Source organism: Sylvia atricapilla, chromosome 23, assembly GCF_009819655.1.
Source record: "Sylvia atricapilla isolate bSylAtr1 chromosome 23, bSylAtr1.pri, whole genome shotgun sequence".
Taxonomy (NCBI): domain Eukaryota; kingdom Metazoa; phylum Chordata; class Aves; order Passeriformes; family Sylviidae; genus Sylvia; species Sylvia atricapilla.
This window is the reverse complement of record NC_089162.1, coordinates 2,816,501-2,835,813: the sequence shown is the minus strand read 5'-3', so window position 1 is coordinate 2,835,813 and position 19,313 is coordinate 2,816,501. Positions and strand designations below refer to the sequence as shown.

General features: G+C 51.0%; 1 protein-coding gene across 2 annotated transcripts in view; it reads left to right on the top strand.

The window, feature by feature from the left end:
* Nucleotides 1-19,313, top strand: part of LOC136371028 (opioid-binding protein/cell adhesion molecule homolog) — a 297,400-nt gene that overhangs the window by 171,243 nt on the left and 106,844 nt on the right. The window lies entirely within an intron of this gene.

Below are 19,313 nucleotides of genomic sequence, written 5' to 3'. Positions count from 1 at the left end.
GTGTTTGTGAGGCTGGAGGCAGAGGTCCCGGCTGGATTTCCCTGTTAATGCATGATGAATGTGATGGTTGGCAAATATTCCCAACAAAGCTCCTGTGGGATGGTGGGATGGCTGTACCTGTCCAGCCCAGGACTAAATTTGGGTTGAAAGCAGAGCTGTTGTCCAGAGAAGCTGTGGCTGCCCCATCCCTGGAAGTGTACTACACCGGGTTGGACGGGGCTTGGAGTAACCTGGGATAATGGAAAATGTCACTGCCCGTGGCAGGGAGTGGGATGAGCTTTAAGGTCCCTTCCACCCAAACCATTCTGGAATTCTGTGATATTTGGGTTTCTGACCGTGCTTCTTCCAAAGGGACTCAGGAGGAGGACTGGAAGGAACATCCCACCTGGAGGTGGTGGGTGTGTCTGTGAGCTGGGTGGGAGGTGGACCAGAGGATTTTGAAATATCCCTTCCAACTTAAGGTCAGACTTGATGATCTTGGATGTCTTTTTCAACCTTAATGATTTGGTGACTCTAAACCATAATTTTGGGGTTATTTTGGTGAAGATCAGAGCTCTCTTTTCCTGCAGGAATTGCTGTGCTGTGATGTGTCACGGATGTGCTGCAGAGGCTTTTAAGACACTGGGCTTGGTCTGGGTCCTTCCTTCCTCAACACATTTCCAAACCTAGTCTTTCCAGACAAACCCAGAACCCTGCTCAGGTGTTCTCAGCGGTTTGCAAAGTTCTATATTGCTCTAATTAATTTAAGTTTTTTTCTACTGAAGGCAAAGGCTTTTTTGCTGCCCTCCTCCATCCACATCCTGTTCCTTCTGCAAGCTGGGGGAGTTTCCCAGCTCCCTGCGCTGACAAGAGTGAAAATATTCCTTGTCCATCAGAAAGTTGGATTGGAAACCTGTGCCTGGGCTGGTTTGCATTATTATTTTGTTAAATAGCACAACTTGCAGCCATAAAGCCCTGGAAGGCTGTGCTAAGCAGGGGCACTGGGACCAGTGCTAATGGATTGAAGCGAGCGGCTCACCAGCCACAGGGGTGCCCTGGGATTTCCCTTTTGAATCTTATTTACATTCGGACTAACTATAGCTCCCAAGCTTGGCTATAAATAATTTCTGGGAAAGAGTTGTCTAATTAAACGTACAGCAGCAAAGAAAGTACTTTTAACCACAACACTGGTGTCCTAATGAACGTAATCACTGGATGGGGACAGCTTAGGAAACAGAACTTGACATCTCCCGGTGGAGGCAGAGAGATGGAGGGGGAAACCTACTTGGGGAGAATTCCCAATCAATATTTAATTGTGTAGCATGTAATCTGCCTTAGTATTTTTTAAAATAAAATTAAAGCCCCACAGAAACTGCAGAACCTTTAAAGCAGATTTGAGGAGGGGGAGTCTTTCCGTTTTTTACAGCTGTCTGGGGAGGGAACAGCATCTAACTGCCCCCACAGGCATGCAAATTGTTCTGTGCTTGGTAAAACGGCCTGGATGCAGGCTTTCACCAGAAATTTACAGCTTTGCCCCATCCATCACAGTCTTCCTCCCTTCCTGAGGCCTCAGTTTTGTTGTCTGTAAACAAAGAATACAAGAATTCCCCCAAACCTCACAGGTGTCCAGCTGTAGCTTGCATCTGGAATGCATTTTGAGAATGAGGAGTCATCAAATCATCCATAGTAATGAGTATCCATAAAATTCACAAGGGCAAGGAGTGACAGGACAAGGGGAAATGGCTTTGAGGTGACAGAGGTCAGTTTTAGATTGGGAAGAAAACCTTTCCAACCCTTTACAGTGAGGCTGGTGAGGCCTTGGCACAGCAAAGCTGTGGCTGTCCCCTCCCTGGAAGTGTCCAAGGCCAGGTTGGATGGGGCTTGGAGCAACCTGGGATAGTGGAAGGTGTCCCTGCCCATGGCAGGGGACTGGACTGGATGATTTGAAGTCCTTTCCAGCCCAAACCATTCCAGGAGTCTGTCTCAGCCCTGTGCCGTGGTGCTGTGGAGGTAAAGCAGCATGTGGAGGTGGGTGCTTGACGGGCAGAGCTCGGTGCTGTGGGCAGAGGGAGAGGTAAATCCAGGTCAAGGAGGTCATCCACCCATCTGAGGCAGCAGAGAGGCTCCTGGGCAGGGCCTGATGCTCAGCTGGGAGGTTTTGGCTCCATGTGGGAGTAGGAAAAATGTAAATGCCTGAGGAGAGGCTGTCCATTGGCAGGATGGATCTGTGTTTAGCCAGATATGTCCCTACCTCTGTGGAATGCCATAGCAGGTGCTGGTGAGCCACTGGGAAAAATCCAGTGTTAATGGTTGGACTGGGCTGTCCTAGAGGGCTTTTCCAACATGAACCATTCTGGGGAAAATGACTCTGTGAAATGAAGCAGGGCAGCTCTGGCTTGCACCCCGCGGTGTCTGTGTTTCTCTCAAGACTGGGACACAGAATGAGAGGACCTCCAGCTGCACACAAACTCACACACCTCCAGCTGGAGCAGCGATGCTGATTTGTGCTGCTGCACCCGCAGCCCTCTCCAGCGTGGAGGAAGATTTGGGAATATCAGCCTGGAATGCCTATCCCGCTGTTTTGTGTGGGTTTGGGGCCCTGGCAGGGAGCTGCAGCAGTGGGATGCCGCCGTTCTCTGCCCGTCGAGGCTCAGGCAGCACCGCCAGCCCTTTGCCGAGCGCTCGCTCCATCCCCCGGGAATCCACTCCGGCTTCGCTGCGATTAATCTCATCGGCCACTGGATGTCAATGTTGCCTCATCCAATTACGAGTGGGAAAGTCGTGGATCTTCAGAAAGGGGGAGAAAATGCTGCTGTCAGAATATCGCAGGCTGGATGTTGTTTTCTTCGGCGAAGTTGGTTATTAAACACTGTAGAGCCTCGTACGAAGGGGAGGAATCAGTCACTGCTCTTGTTTGGCTCAGCCAGGGTGGGATTTGATCCCATCTACATAAAGACTAAACCTTGATTTGGGATGAAAAGCCTCAGCAGAATGAAAAGCTGGATAAAAATCCGTATCCCCTTCCTTGAGGCACAGCTGAGGTGTTGGTGGTTGGCACTGCACCTCCGCGTGGTGTTCAGCAGGACAGGGATGTGTTCCTTGGAGCTTGGAGGACGTGCATTCAGAAAAAAGTTCTGGAAGGGGAGGATTCTCAGGAAGCAGATCCGGGTTTGAACACTGCAGCTTGGCCTCCTCTCCATTATCCACCTCCCAGCCGTGGGGAAGCAGCTGTATCCTGCCAAGATTCATGATCAAGAACACCTCTCCCCCACCTCCTTCCTGCTTCCCACAAATATTTTAAAGCCAAGCCCTGGGCTGGGAAGCAGGTGCCTCTCTGCACACCCGGATGGGACATCTGTGGCCAGAGCGAGATTCCTTGGGAAGTGGAAGCCCTGAGTTGGGATGGAGGTCTGTAGGTCAGGTCTGGTGGGTTGAGGTGCACCTCAGTCCTCTTCTGTGCTGTGAAACCACTCAATATGGACCTTCCCACAAAAAGAACATGGAGATGCAGAAGCTCTGGGTGTGTCCTTCGCTTGGATAGAACATCCGTGGCAGCAGGATCTGTGGAGAGCTCCCTGCCCTCCCTCACACCTCTGCAGCAATTAAAGTCAGGACATTGCTCCCCAAAGCTGCCAGCCCGCTGCCTTTCTTTCCCAGCTGCAGAAAAGAAGGAAAATGGATTTGTGTTTTCCATCCCTTTGGAATTATCTCACCCTCCCCTCCTTTCACGTTGAGTTCATTTGAGCACGTTAATATCTCAAGTTTAATGATAAGTCTAACGGAATTCATTTATAAGATAAATAAGATGTTATTAGTACATTAGTAGCAAAAAATGTGCAAGGACACTGCTAATCTAAGGTGAAAATGCCTTCCTGCGTGAAATTTAATTAGCAGATTGTGTTCTATTAGTGACTTTTATGGGGATTTCATGAAAATGAATACAAATAGGATCTGGGCAGCCTCTCCTGTGAAATGAGAGCCTCACTAACCAACCCTCCCTCTTCCCACCAGGAAAACACGGATGTGTGTCCTATTCCTTTTCCAAAGGGAACTTTGTGGAGGCAGAAAGGCAGCCCGTGGCCACCTTGCAGCATTGGGGACATGTTTGAAGGGTGTCACAGGAGCTGAGTGTGCTCACAGTGAGCGGAACAGGCTGGGGGACACAGAAATATCCCAGCTTTTCCCTCTGCCCGAGCAAGCAGCTGGTCAGAGCTGCTTTTCCATGAAAAAAAAAAAAAACAAAACCACAAAGCAGCGATGGTTATGGAGCTCTCCTTCGTGCTCGGAATTTTCTCCCTAGCCAGATGTCCTGCAGCAGGCAGCAGTGGTGGCAGAGGATGCCAGGTCCTGCCTAGGGTCTGTCGTGGGGACGTGGTGTCACAGTGCCATGTGCTGGCGTCCCTGCGCATCCCGCAGCCCTGCTGGCGTGGGGGAGCTGCAGGGAATGGAGCCCATCCAAGAACATCATACATATTTTAAAGACTTATGGTCCCCCAGCAAGCCCGAGGGGGTTGTGCAGCTGTCACTGCCAGGCTGGGCTGGAGTCACACGCTGCAGAAAAGCGCTGGTGTCCCTTTTCTTGCGGCTCATCTTGCAAAGCCAGCACAGCAGGGACCCTGAAGGAGCCGTGGAGGTGACACTGATGCATCTTCCTTGCTTTCGTGCTGAGCAGCAGAACTTGGGGTGTTTCTGGAGCTGGAAAACATTCCCATGCTGTGGTTTCAGGACCTTATAGATGACTTGGAAAGGAAAAGTATCTTGGCATCAGCAACAAGAAAAGAAATAAATGGAAAGCTTTTCTGTTCTCAGTCTTTCCTGGGAAGATTGTCTTGCATACCCTGCTTTGGGTATGATGGCCCTGGCATCACCTCCTCCACCTGATCTGGGACCTTCTGATTCCAGTCCCTGTGTGGGGTTAGGAGAGATAACCATGGAATTCCAGGATGGTTTGGGTTGGAAGGGACCTTAAGTTTGATAAGGTGGTGTTGGGTCATTGGTTGGAATTGATGATCTCAAAGGTCTTTTCCAATGTAGTTAATTCTGTGATTTGGTGTTTGTGTAGAAACCATCCCATTCCACCCCCTGCCATGGGCAGGGACACCTTCCACCACCCCAGGCTGCTCCAGGCCCTGTCCAGCCTGGCCTTGGACATTTCCAGGGATCCAGGGACAGTCACAGCTATTCCTCAGTGATGCTGTGCTGGCTCTTTGCTCTTGACCAAAACCCAGGCTGAGATTCTGCCTCATCTAGAGTCGTGGCTAAACTGCCATTGGCTGTGGAGTGGCCAGGAGGGTCAGAGTGAGTCAAGGGCTCTCCATGTGATCTTTGCCTGAAGGACTTGGGAAGGTGTCGGAGCTCCAGAGGAGCAGAGAGATCCCTTGTGCCTGGAGAAGTAGCACAGGAGGGTCACCTCCCCTTGGCAGACCTGTCCCACCCCTTGTGCCCATGCAGAATGACTCTGGTGGCCCAGGCAAGAGTTTGAAGCTGGGGAGAGGCCATGAGTTACTTCAGGAGGCATCTGGTGGTGGCTCCAAAGCTCCCTCCCTGCCATCTGCGGGTGCAGGATCCGGCTCTTGCTGATTCCTTTGCTGAACAGTGAAGCAAATGCAGGGGGAATCATTATTCATGCAGATGATCCTCACAATTCAATAGAGGCAATTAGGAGAATGATGGAGGAAATTAGCACTTTCTGCGGGTTTATTAATATTAATAAAATGATTCCACAGTTAAAAATAATAATAATAATATTCATAAAATAAATACATAACTGCAGAAGAGCTCTGCCCAGCTACTACTAAACACCAGGCTGCTCCAGGCAGCAATCAACAAGCAGCTGAAATCAGCCTGCTGGTTTTTTGCCCCCTCTAAAGATGGAATCAGAGAGGTCAGAAGCAATTGAGGCATATTTGGGGTCATTTCTTGTTTCCCACATTTATCTTCCACATTAGGGAGAGGAGCTGAAGCTCAGCAAATCCTTGAGGCTTTGAGAAGTTGAGGGACTTGTCTTTAATGTGCCAATGGTTTCAAAAATAGGATGTTTTCTGAGGACTGCTGATGGGACAAGTGTGAGGGCTTCTGCCTGACAAAGGGCAGGGATGGATGGGATATTGGGAAGAAATTCCCCTCTGTGAGGGTGTCAAGGCCCTGGCACAGGGTGTCCAGAGAAACTGTGGCTGCCCCATCCCTGGAAGTGTCCAAGACTAGGCTGGAGAGGGCTTGGACAGCCTGGGATAATGGAAGGTGTCCCTGCCCATGGCAGGGGTTGGAACAAGATGAGCTTTTAGGTCCCTCCCAACCCAAATCATTCCGTGATGATCCTGTGATTCTGTCACTGAGGCATATTTGGGGTCATTTCTTGTGTCCCACTTTTATCTTCCACACTGGGGAGAAGAGCTGAAGCTCAGAAGATCTTCAAATCTTTGGAAAATAGAGTGGCTTGTCTTTAATGTACCAATTCTCTTAAAACAAGGGTGTTTTCTGAGAGCTGCCTCTGACTCCTGTTGTCCTCCTGCTTCTTCACCTGCTGTGTGCTGGTCCTGGCAGGAAAAGCATCCTCACACCTCCACTTGCCATAGTGTAACGTGGATGTGGATACCCAATTCCAGATTGCTCCATCTCTTGTGTTTCCCATTCCCATTGATCCCAGCAGAGGACCATGGATCTCTGCCCCTCAGTGCGCTGTGTACCCTGGGGAATGTTTTCCAGCTCCTTGTGCCACTGGTGCACCAGATGTGCCGCAGGATTTGGAGGAGGTTATTTGCACAGGGTGAGGAGATTATCAAATTAAAGACAGCACAGAATGCTATTAATGAAAATACATGACAAATGTATTTAAACATGTAAAAATTTAATTAGAATTTTTATTATTAAAGTCTTGCTACAAGTGCTTTCTGAAGCCCTCTTCTTTCTGTGGAGATCAAGGCTGCTTCATTTTCTTGCATGCTAAAGGAGGATTTGGGGTATAGAAGGGAATAATTGTACCAAATGTCTTCTGAAGAAGGCAACAGGAGTTTTCCTTTGGATGCTGGATGTGGGATGAAGCCTGGCTGGACCCATGGGACTGCCTGTCTAGGCTGGATTCTTTTAGAAAGGCATTAGTGGGGTTTTGCAGAATCAAAACACTTCATGGGCCGAGAGAGACATCTGGGGAGCTTCAATGTCAGACTGAGGATGTGGCTGCAGGCTGTCAGGAAGGGCAGGAAAAATCCCAGACAGTCTGATGGACTTGTGGCTCCTCCATCCACGGGAGATGTGCAAACCCAAAAAAAAACTTACAGGGGAAGCAAAGAGAAGGAGCTCAGAGCTCTATGGAGTTCCCAGGCTGTGCTCTCTGCCCTTTCCTCCTCAGGACACCTCTGATCTCCCTGCTCAGAGCACTGGGGAGCAGCTCTGCTTGTTTTGACTCTGCAGGGAGCTGGGAACATGCCAGGAACAGCTCTCCTGGCTGACCCGATTGCGCCGGCGCTCCTGAGCTGGAGATGCCAGTCTGGTGGGTAGTGCCAATTCCCAGAGCCTTCTCCTGCTGTCTTTATTAAATGGGAAAAGATCAGAGCGCTTGAACCCTTTCCTTTAATGAGAGATTGCATTATATGAAATGGTAATTGCAAAAAAAAAAAAAAAAATCAGTTTCTATAATTAAAAGGAGACCTCACAGCCAGACATGGAGGTTTCTGCAGCTCCAAAGATCTCCATCTTCAGCATCTTACTGCTGGGGATCCTCATGTTCTCCGAGTTTCTGGGTTGCCCATGGTCAGCAAGAGCCAGGGTGGGGACTGGGATGGGATTCCCTGTCCCATCCACTCAGGACCCATGCCCAGGGCTGTATATCCTGCGCTCCAATGGCAGAGCTGGTGAGGGGAGGCAATTATTTCCATTCCGGAGGAATTTGCAGGGCTGGCAGTTTTAAGGAGGGGGGGAAAGGAACCCTATCTCCCAACTTGTAAATTAAGCAGATCTGGTTGGGAACTGTCACTGCAGGAGAAGAAATATGAAACCTCTGGGGTCATGTATGCAGAGTAATTTTTCTGACTGTAACTCTACTTAAAAGTAAGGATATGATGGAAATGCTTAGAGCATTTTAAATGGACCCAGCAGAGATCTGCTTCAGCTCCAGTGAAGTCTGTGCAGACTTTATTGGGTGTTGGCTTGCTCTAAACTTGCTAACACCAGAGTTTAGCGCGTGACTGAGAAATAAATTGGTTCCTTCTTCTTATTAGCTGAAAATACTCTCAGATGAAGGAGAAAGAACTATCTCATTTTAATATTTTGGTGGGATTTAAGGCATGAGAGCAAGGAGGATGGTAATGTCGAGGTGAGGCACTGTGGTGCCTCAGGATGGAGGTTCTCAGGATTCTCCATCCTCAGGATTCAGGATGGATCAGGTCTCCAGGTGATGGAAACCTCCCAGGGGTGAAGCTGACCTTGAAAAGTACCAAGGATGTCTGTGTGTTTGTCAGGCTCACTGGCTGTGTGAGGGAATACAACACAAGGCTCGTTTGAAGGAGTGTGAAAAGAAACCCTCCACAGAAGCTCAAAATGTGAGGCAGCCTCTCTTGGGAGTCAGTGAATCAGAATCAGAATCAGAATCACCAGGTGGGAAGAGACCTCCAGGATCATCAAGTCCAACCCAACCCTGACACCTCAACAAAACCCTGGCCCTGAGTGCCACATCCAGTCTGTCCTTAAACACATCCAGGGATGGTGACTCCACCCCACCCTGGGCAGATAATTCCAGTACTTTTTTTACCCTTTCTCTAAAAAACTTTTCCCTGATATCCAGCCTGTATTTCCCTTGGTGCAGCTCGAGGCAGTGTCCTCTCCTTCTGTCAGTGCTGCCTGGAGAAAGAGCCCGACCCCATCTGACCACAGCCACCCTTCAGGGAGCTGTAGAAAGGTAAAAAGAAACTCTCCACAAAAGTTCAAAATGAGATCCGACATGAGCCTCCTTTGGGAGTCAGTGAAGGCACTTCCAGTCCCAGTTCTGCTCCCAAGGTTTTCTCTCTCTCTCTCTCTCTGAAGCAGCTGAGTGAAGCCAGCCCAGTGAACCCTGTCAGAGAAGCCCTTTGAAAGGAACTGTGACCCTGAAGCTGTCCATGGATGGTGTGTTGGATTCCAGGACATGCTGAATTCAGGGAGTTCATTTAGGGGGAAGAGCAGGAGAGATGCATCCTGACCTCTCCCTGGCATGCAGGCCTGGGGAATGGCAGGGTTTTCCTCACAATCTGAATTTGAATTCCCAATTCTAAAGACCCCACGTGGCTCTGCTCTGCTCCAGCCCCTTCAGTGAGACGTTTGAAGGCTGGTGCGTGTTGGTTTCTGGCAGGTGGAAAAATGAGAGTGCCAAGGCAGAGGCAGCAGGATCCCAGAGGATGGTGAGCAGAGTGATGGGTGCATTGCTCCTTGGTGCACCCTTTGTGAAATTTTTGGAGCCACTTGGGACACAAGATTGTCCCAAAATGTGTTGTGGCAAGGTGCAGACAGAGGGAGAAGGAAGGATTTGGGGCTCTCCTCAGAGCAATGAGCTCCCTCTCTGTGGGGCTGCTCCCCCGTGCCTTGGCCATTCCCTGGGAGCAGGATAGCTGAGCCAGACACACCATCCCCGGCAGAAAATGCAATTCCCTTGGTTTGACTGGGAGGATGCAGACAGGGCAGGGTGTGCTCCATCCTCAGGTGGCTCAATGGACAGCCAGGCAGCCTCGGGACAGCTCCTCCAGCTCTGGGGTCAGGCATCCCATTCCAGGGAAGGGCTTTAAGCAACCCAGATCACAGTAGGGAGATCCAGGGAATCTGCTGCTTTTCTGCTTACTTAGGAGCATCAGGAATGCTCCAGATTATCACCCCCTAAGGAATTCATAAAGGGTTTGCTGGCTGAGGGAAGGCTGGGCAACGGTGAGTGCATTCCTGCAGGAATCCAGGAAATGTAGCCTCTAGATATTCAGGTTTGAGGGGTGATAGGAAGAAATCTGGACAGAGAGGAGAGTGACAGCCAGCCCAGCTTTTCTTCTCCTCCCCCATTTCCCTACCTGCCTCCTCTGGCTTTCCATGGTGTGAGATTTTTCACCCAGTGCATTGGAAACAATATCTTGGAGCAGCTTTGGAGCCATTTGTTTTCCCTTTAATTGGCTAGTGGGGAGAAAATAACGAAGGGAAGTCATGCAGGGGAAGTTCTCATCGGTGCCATTTTTGGCAACAGAGTCACAACATCCTAAATTTATTTATTTAATTGCATTATTAAAAGTATAAATAAAAATAAATCCAGGAGAGCAGCCGGATCTATGCTTTGCATCTCTAAAATAGAACCATAAATGCCACGGAGCACTGGGGGAATGATTTATTAGCCTGTTATCGTGAGTGACTGGGACGCTTTCGATGGAGTCCTTGCTAATTTCTAACAGCTGCATTAAATCACAGATGCTATCAGCTATTATAAAATAATCACCCAGCACTCTGCGAACCAGCACGAGCCCAGGGTCAGTGCTGGAGCCCTGGATTTGTTTCACATCTCAGCCCCTCCATTTCCTGCGAGGGTGGGAAATAAATAGGGCTTGTAGCGGCCTCATTTTATCATCCAGGAGTTGACAATAAATAAAAACCTCTATAAAACTTTTTTCGAAAAGGAGTTTCGACTGGAATTTGCAATGAGAGGAAACCTGATTTTGTGTTGTGTGATGTCAGGACTCCTGGGTCCTGTTTCTTGTTCAGAAAGGGAGCTGAGTTTGCTGATTTATGGGGCAGAGGAAGGATTTCAGAGGTTTGGCTACAGACAGGGCTGGAAGGAAGGGAGCAGGTCCTGTGGCAGTAAGAAACGTCTGTCAGCTCCTCTGCCTTCGCAGCTCCTCGCTGCTCTTCCAGACAAGTCACTTAAATTTCCCTGCAGCTCGACTGCCTTCCTCTCCTTTGACAAATAACGTGTGTGTTTATGTGCCTGGGCTCCGGAGGGGGTTAATACTTGGCCTGGAAATCTCTTTAGAAGTGCCAATTTGTAGCGACAGAGAAACAACAATGAATAGAAGAGCCTGCGAAAACCAGGAGAAGCGAGCGAGGAGCGAGCGGCTGCTTATCAGGATGGTGGCTCACAGAGGAGCTGCAATAACAGGGGTAGTTGTAAAGGGTGAAGGAGATGGGAAGGGAAAAAGAAAAAAAAAAAAAGCAACAACAAATAAATAAAAATAAAGCAGTTAGGAAGAAAATGCCGCCCATCTGCAACGCTCATATTTTTCTTGACAGTTTTCGCTTTATGTTAGAACAGCTGCTTAACATGACAAACGCCGGCTTTAATAACGAGGAGCGGGAGGAGATGAAGGGATGGAGCTCTGCAGCTCATCCTGCTCTCCCATGCTCTTCCCTGGGGATGTCCAGGTCACCCTGGTGTCCTGCACCACCTTGTCCAGCTTGGGAAGACCAGTTTGGACCCAGGGGGCAGTCGTGACTTTGAAGCGCTGTGTCCTGGTTTGAATTGGTGGGGTTAAAGGGGTTTTAAGGAAAAAGGAGCCTCAGGGTTGGTTGTTTGTGGAGCGGCAGCTCCTGGTGACAACCCAGGCTGCTCCAAGCCATGTATCCATGGGGAACAACGCTTTGGAGGGACCTGGGGCTTCCAGGATAGCTGTGGGCAGCTGTCTTATTTCCCCAGAGGTGTTTGGGCTCCTTTGTCTTTTCCTCCCTTGTCATTCTCTCTGCAAAGCGGGATAGTGGCTTTGCAGCTTGCAGGTTGTTTCCTTCCTGCGGTATCGGGGATTGTCGGGCTGTCAGCAGCCTGGAGATAGCAGGGATTGCTGACAGCAAGCAGAACTCAGTCAGAGCTGTGCACAGAAACCTTGCTCAGCCTTTGAAACCGCAGTCAAACTCTCCCCCAAGGTTACTCTTCCTCATAAAACACTCTTAGTTTTGTTTGCTGCAAACCTAGATTTTAATCCCAGCATCCAGGCAGAGCCGGGCTTTGAAGAGAATTGGGTTGGAGTCAGAAGTGAATGGCTGAGGCCAGGCTGACTGAAACAGATGAATTGAAGCTGACCTAGGAAGATGGAGATGTTCCCATCCACACCCCGGCTGTGCCACTTGCATATTTATCTCATTGTTCCTGGTACCACTGGGAATAAATCAGCAGTGAGACATGCAGGGAGCAGCTCTGAGAGCAGAGACCTGCACCAGCATTTACCCACAGCTCCCATCAAACTCCCAGGGAAGTTTTCCAAAGCCTGCAGGAACCAAGAGCCTTCCCTCACCTAATGGTTTTCTCCCCCTCACTTCAGCCCTTAGAAGCAGGAATTTCAAAGGTGAAAAAACATCACCTGCACTGGCCACAGAAGGGAAGACTGAAAATACTGAGAATTTTTATTTCTCCTGGGACCTGCAGCATGAGCAGCCCGGGTAGTTCAGACAGGCTGAGAACAAGTGTTCAGACCTTTACCTGCACAACACGACTGCCAAACCTGCCTGGCAGCGCCTGGGGACACGGAGAGTGTGGAGGGGTGAGGGGTGGGAACAGGGCAATTTCCTCCCCAGTTCTGCAGAGATCCCACCCAGTTCCTTTCTGCTCCCAGCTTTTCTCCTCTGCCCCTTCCAGCAGCAGCACAGGCAGCATCTGGGAGCTCCCAGGAGCTGCCCCAGCAGTGAGATGTTCTGGAGGCTGGATTGTGTTGGTTGGTTTGGGGGAGAGTGTGTGTGTGTAGGTGTGAAAATCCCAGAAGGGTTTGGGTTGGAAGGGACTCTCAAGATAATCCAGTCCCGCCCCCTGCCATGGACAGGGACACCTTCCACTATCCCAGGGTGCTCCAACCTGTCCTGGAGCACCTCCAGAGATCCAGGGGCAGCCACAGCTTCCCTGGACAGCATTTAAAATGAGTGGCAGGGCAGGGCTGCCCTGGGTGGTGGTGAGAGCCACAGGGACATTTGGGATTGTCTTGCCCAAGCTGACAAGCCCATGTTGGAGAGGATGGGGGTATGTGGTGGGCAGAGGAACACAAGTGCTGCAGGGCACAAGCCATTCCTTCAGGGGAATACAAGTTTTCTAGGCACCCTTTATCTCTGTGGAATCAGTCAGGGATGTTTTTCTCTTCCCTCCCTCTTTATCTTGAAATCTTGGCAGTTTGGCTGCTCTGCTGATACAAAAGGTTTGGTTTGGGCAGGCAATTCCTGCCGAGTAGGACTCCAGAGTGTGCAGTGTGCATCACACAGATTTGCTGGAGGGACACTTGGTCCTGCAGCCCCTGGCCACAGGAGATGGTGGTGCCAACTCAGCCAGCTCCATGAGCAGAGAGGCTCTGGTGCCTCCAGGTGTGGAAAAGAGCAGCACACAGTGAGGAGGATGGGAAGATGGGATTTTCCTTCCTCTCACCTGGGCTGGGGATGCCGTTTGGAGCCTCCCAGGACAGCCCAGAGCGTGGTGTTTCCCTCTTCCAGCACGGAGTGTAGGTGGCACAGCTGCTCTCTGATCATTCCTGCAGCTCTGTATTTTGTAAATAAGCCCCGAGGCTACGCGATGGCTTCGTGTGTAGAAACAGGAAAAACAGGGCAATGTGATATCTATTTATTTGTTCTTTTATTAGTTCAGCGCAGAGCTCACAAAACACTTTGTGAGCATCTATGAAATGAGCCTTGTAATGTTCCCAGGAGAGGGGAGAAGAATTCCTGCTCCACTTGGCAGGTGGGGGAAGCTGAGTGCTCCAACACACTCCCTGTGTATCCATGGCCAGGGTGAGACTGTGGTGGATGCAGGGGTGGATCCCAGATCCTGCTTTCCATTTCCAGCCTGTGATGGCTGGTAGGGTTCAAATGCATATTTCATGCCCAGGCTCAGCATCTGTGATCCAGATCCCCTTTTCTGGTGTTTCTGCTACTCCTGGACTAATTTGGGAATGTGATTGTGCCTCCACACTTTGTCCCAGGGAGAGGTCATCAGGTGCTAATGATGGAAAAACCTGTTAAACACAGGCTGCTCCAAGAAGCTGTGGCTGCCCCTGAATCCCTGGGAGTGTCCAAGGCCAGGCTGGATGGGGCTGGGGACACCCTGGGACAGTGGAAAGTGTCCCATGGTAGGAGTGGGACTGGATGCTCTTTAAGGTCCCTTATGGAGATGGACCACTCACATCTTCTCTGGAAAAGGCCAGTGCCTCTAGCCCTCACAGTGAGGAATTTCTTCCTAATATCCAATTTAAACCTGCTCTCTGTCAGGTCAAAGTCATTCCCCCCTGTCCTGTCACTATCTGCTTCCCAGGGATGTGGGAAATTTGGGACAGGGCTCCTGGAAGCATCTCTTTGGCAGAGGTTGTGCACTGTGATGGCGTTTTTGTTGTGCTGTTGGGTTTGGTTTTGTTTATTTTCCAAGACAATGTCCTTGGTGAAGCAGCCTGAACTTTGGCTGTTTTGATATGGAAATGTTTTGGCATTGAAGCAAAATGTCACATGTCTGTAATGGCCCCCCCATTCCTTCCCTCTGGAGTTGGGTTTTCAGGGAAAGGGACCACACAGGAGCTGAAAATTTGTCCAAATGCACTAAATACCATCAGAAATGGCAAGGAAAAAAAAAATCTTGGCATCGTGGAGAGAATCTTAACATTTTGTTTTCCTTAGAAAAAAGAAATTATAAAAACCCAAACCACCCTGGATGGTTGTCAGAAATGTTGCAGGAAAATTAAATTCTTGTTTTTCAAGCTTTTAGGGTGATGTTGTGATGGTTCTGCTGCTCCTGGGTGTCCCTCCCGGCCCCACCGAGCTTTGCCTGAGCAGCACTGGGTGTTCTCAGAGCTGGTGGTTTTTATTCCTTTAATATTTGGTGTAAGGATGAGGCTGCCTTAACTGCTCCAGGTGGGTGTCTGTGGAGCTGCCTCGCTTTTGGATTTCACTTGTCAGGTTTGCACACGCTTTAAAGGTGCCATATGCCAGGGTTCATCCGGGGATTGTAGCTGAGCATTAGCTGTAGGGTAATCCCATTAAAATCCCCAGGGATCCCCGTGCTGTGGGTCCTGCTTAGCCACAACCTGCCTTCCCACGCTGTAATCCTGACTCCAGGCTGGGTTTGTGTGGCCTTGGGGGGATTTTATGGAAGAAGGAAGGATTTGTGTGTGAATTTCGGGCACAAGGATGGTGTTGGCTGGGCTACCTGGGCACTGACTGCTAAACCAGCCCTAAGCCAGCTGGGAGTGAGGAGCTTGAGCCTTCAGTCTGGATTTTCTGCCCTTGGAGCTACAGCACCACAATCAATGTGAAGAACAAGCCACATTTTTTTTCCCCACAATTACCTTAGCAGGTTGGTTTTTGGTTGTTCTTTTTTTTTTTTCCCTCTTTTGCTAAATTCATGCGATAAAACGCATTAAATGTAACAGCATGGAAAATAAAAGTTCCGTTTGCAGAGCGAGCCTGATTTAGTGTGAAGATAAAACAAGATAAAACAACTGGAAAAATTAAGTGGGATAAATAAATTCTGCTGGGAAGAGGCCGAGGTGAGAGAGGAGGAGGTGTGTGTGTGTGGCAGTGGTCAGTGCAGCTGTGAATCCCATTCCTAAGGCTTTCCACCTGGGAAAGGGGTGAGGTTTTGCTTTGTATCCCCTCCCACAAGCTGGTGGGTGCTCAGTTTTGTCCCAGGACAGTGAGATGTGATTCTCCCTGCGTGGGGAGGGTGGATATTCCTCCTGCCTTCGCTCGTGTCGTCTCTTTTGGGTGAAGAAATGAGAATATTCGGCAGCAAATGGGAAAAGCACCAAGTGGGGTGGAGGGCTGTGGGGGAAGAGGTGTCAGGATGGATTGCCAAATATGCCAGGGAAAAATTAGCAGCTGCAAGTGTGCAAGAGAAAGGTGGAGAAGAAAAGGGGTAGGGACAGATGGAGAGAAGGAGGGAGAGAAAGAGGAGGTGGGAGGAAAGGGAGGAGGGGATAATAGTGTGGAAAGAAATTAGTAAAAATTCTTATAGCCCCGAGCCCAGACACCATCTGGATGGTGCAGGGTTTGGAGAAACAGCTCCACATTCACCACGGAGGTGTCACACATGTCTTGGCCAGGTAGGGTGGCCAAGATGCTCAGGATTCCCCCTGCCCCAGGAGAGAGATGCCTTAAAAGAGCCCGGTTTTGGGAAAAAAGTGCCAGTGGCTGTCTGCCAGCTGGGGACCAGAGAGGAGCTGCTGTTGTTGAAAAAGCTTGTCTGGGGTTTCCAGAGGGAAATCTGGAGAACTTCCACTTCCACCGGTGCTGGAGGGCGAATCCCTGGGAGCAAAGATTGCTCTTTGATTAAACAAGCACAGGGCCTCCCAGGACTGCTCTTCCCTACAGCTTTGCCAGGTTTTTGCTTTCCTGGGTGCAGCATTAACCCGTTCTGTTTTGAACAAGGCTGAGCGGCTGAGAGACAGCAAAGTTCATCTCAGAGAAAGGGGAAAAAAAGAAAAAAAATTCTTTCCCGTTATCTTTGCCTTAAGATTTAAAATTTTTTTGCCTGCTGAGGACTGTGACATGGTTTGTTGTGCCCACTGAGGGAAAAGCTGCTGTCCTAGGGTGAAGCACATCAGTGGCGCAGCTCTGTCCATGTTTTCTAGCATTCCCCTACCCAGGCAGGTCTAAAAGGAGTAAGAAATGGTCCTTGGATCTCTTTTGGAAGAGGCAGTGTCCCAAAGGAGGAGGTGGCACTTGCTGGCCAAGTGTGCAGTGTCCCAGTGGCGCTGCAGTCACTCATCCCTCACTGCACTGACCCCAAGGGAGATGGACTCGCTCCCTGCTGCTCAGTGAGCATTTCAGTGTGCCCTGAGCTGTGTGGAGAAAGGAGAAATAATCTGGCAGCAGGAATGAGACTGGGGAATGAAGCCCAGGGTGGCCATCCACAGGTCCCAGTGGCTGCAGGCTGCTTCCCAGTCTGATACTGGGGCAGCGCTGTGGCTGAGCTGCCTCTCAGCCCCCAGGCTCTGGTCCCTCACTAATTACTTCCAGGCCTGTACTCCTGACATTTGCAGGCTCCTGATTAGAGCAACGAGGGAGAAATCTCGGAGGGAGAGGGAGGCCAAACTGCACCACTAATAAAAGGCGAGATTGACAATCGGCTGGGAGGCGAGAGCCGGGGAGGGGCAGGGACTCGTCCTTGCCGGCTCGGTTTCTTTCTGAGCCTCTGGGATGATGAGAGAAGGTCAGGGCTCGTTAACGTCACCGTGAGGAGCAGGATCCGCCACTGCCATATGCCTGGTGCCCCCAGGGCCTGTGGCAGCCTCCAGTCCCTCTCAGCCAGGCGATATTTTTAGCCATGGACCTGAACTGAAGCCACCCTGTACAACCTCAGGTCTGCAACTGTCTCGGTGCAAAAGTCCCTCTGCCGACTTCACGCTTCATGCAAATTTTTGCAGCCTCCTGGACTTCAAGTATTTTTCCCTTGCCCTTTTCTCTCCCATGTCCCATCTCTCTCCCTTCATCTGATGGCAGTGCAGCCACTGGGGAGGTACCGTTAACCCCAGCAGTGGGAATGGGACAGGTTTGTGATGGGGTGGCCCAGGATACCAAGCCAGGAGAGGCTGCTCTGGCTGCCTGCAGCACTGCTGGGTGTCCAAAGTGGCCTCTGGGATGAGCGTGGTTGAGCCATGTCTCCTGCACAGCCATTCCAGGCTGTTGGGTCCCTACCCAGTTACATAAATATGGATCACATTAATTTTCCAGCCCTCTCTCTTTCCCCTCCCTGATGCCCCATGTCCTCTTACCTGTCTGTAGCAGCCAGTTTAGTTCTATGTCTGTCTGTCCATTTATTCCCTGCCTTTGCATCCGTTCATGGATCCATGGCTCTCCAGCCTCCTCAGAGTCTCTTTGTGAGGCAGACAGGCTTTTTTCCTCTATAAATCTTCCCTCTTCTGGACTGCTCTGGCTCTGGCAGGCTTTGTGCTACGTGCACTCTACATCTACAGCTTCTATCCCAAGGGGTAAACACCATTTCACCCAGCAGAGCTTGTGGTGCCTGCAGCATCCTTGTCCCCTGGAGCCCATCCTGCTGCTGGGTGAGACTCAGCAGCACCTCTGGTCTCACTGCTGGGGGCTCCTGCTGCTTCCTCCCTTCCAGCAGACACGGCTCCTCTGTGCCAGAGTGGAGCAGCTCAGGAAGGAGACGGAGTGTCCTTCCTCTCCCATCCTCCCAGCAGCCCCAAAGAACCCCAGGCATGGGAGCAGCCAACCTGCACGTTCAGGGTTAAGCCAACCTTTCAGCAGCTGAAGAGCTTTCTGATGGAGAACTCAGCCCTGCTTTTCTCCGAGCCTCCCGGGGCTCCCAGGCTGTCCTATTTATCCAAGCTGCAGCCAGCATCCCTCTGGTGCTGGAGCTGGTGCTGGGTGCCAACGCACATCTCTGCAGTGCCAGCCCGTGGCTAGTGCATGTTTAGGGTCACTGAGTGCCATTGCCACATACAGAGGACCTGCTCTGCTGAAAATTGGGCTTGACATCACTGAAAACCCCTTGCAAAACCCCTTTATCAGGTCTAACAGCTTGTTTGGATCTCTGGATGAGGTCGGGGTCCTGAATTAGCTCAGACTCCTTTTCTGGTGGTTATTTTCCCTCTGGAAGGAGCAGGTTCACTGGAATGCATCAGTAGAGGAGGCAGATGTCCTGGAGGAAGCCATCCAGCCAAGGTCCAGCCTGGGAGTGAGGAACTGTGTGAGGAACACTGGCAGTGTGGGGTTAGTTTTCTTCTGTGGGCACACACAGATGTGTCTGTCTGGATGGCCAGCAAGGTCTTGGTGCCCTCAGTTGCTCTTTGAGGAGATAAATGGTGGTCTGTGGGTGTCTCCAAAGGAGGAAATTTGTTGACATTTATTGTTGATGCTCTGTTGTGAGTGGCAGGGTGGAAAGCCCTTGGGCTTCCTAAATCAGGGATCTCAGAGCCAGGGAGCAGGGACAGCACAGGCAGAAGCTTTGGAGCTGCCTTACACCATCCCATGGAGCAAGGACGTGGGGACAGGACCCTGTTTCTCACAGGAAAAGTGGAGCCAGTCCCCCACAGGGGGATCAACAAGTGGATGCAGGGAAAGATGCTGAAGGGGACGAGGGTGTGCTGCTCCTGAGGGGCCCCGGGGAAGGCTCAGGGGTGCGTGGTGCGAGAAAAGCCCCCTCTGCAGCGGGGCTGAAGCGGGTTTAGGGTTGGGGGGTCCCTCGGCTGGTGGCAGCCCCGGTCCCTGTGCGGGAGCGCGGCGCGGCGGGGGTTAATGTGCGTGTCCTCCTGCGCATCCCGCCCCGCTGCCGCCCGCCGCCCGCCCGTGTGCGGGGCTCGGGCCGTGCGGGAGCCGAGCGCCGGGCAGCGCTGGAGCCGCTGCCATGACAACCCCGGGGATGCTGCCGGCCGGGGCCGGGGTGCTGCCGCCGCCCCCCCGCGCCCCGCTGCGCTCCT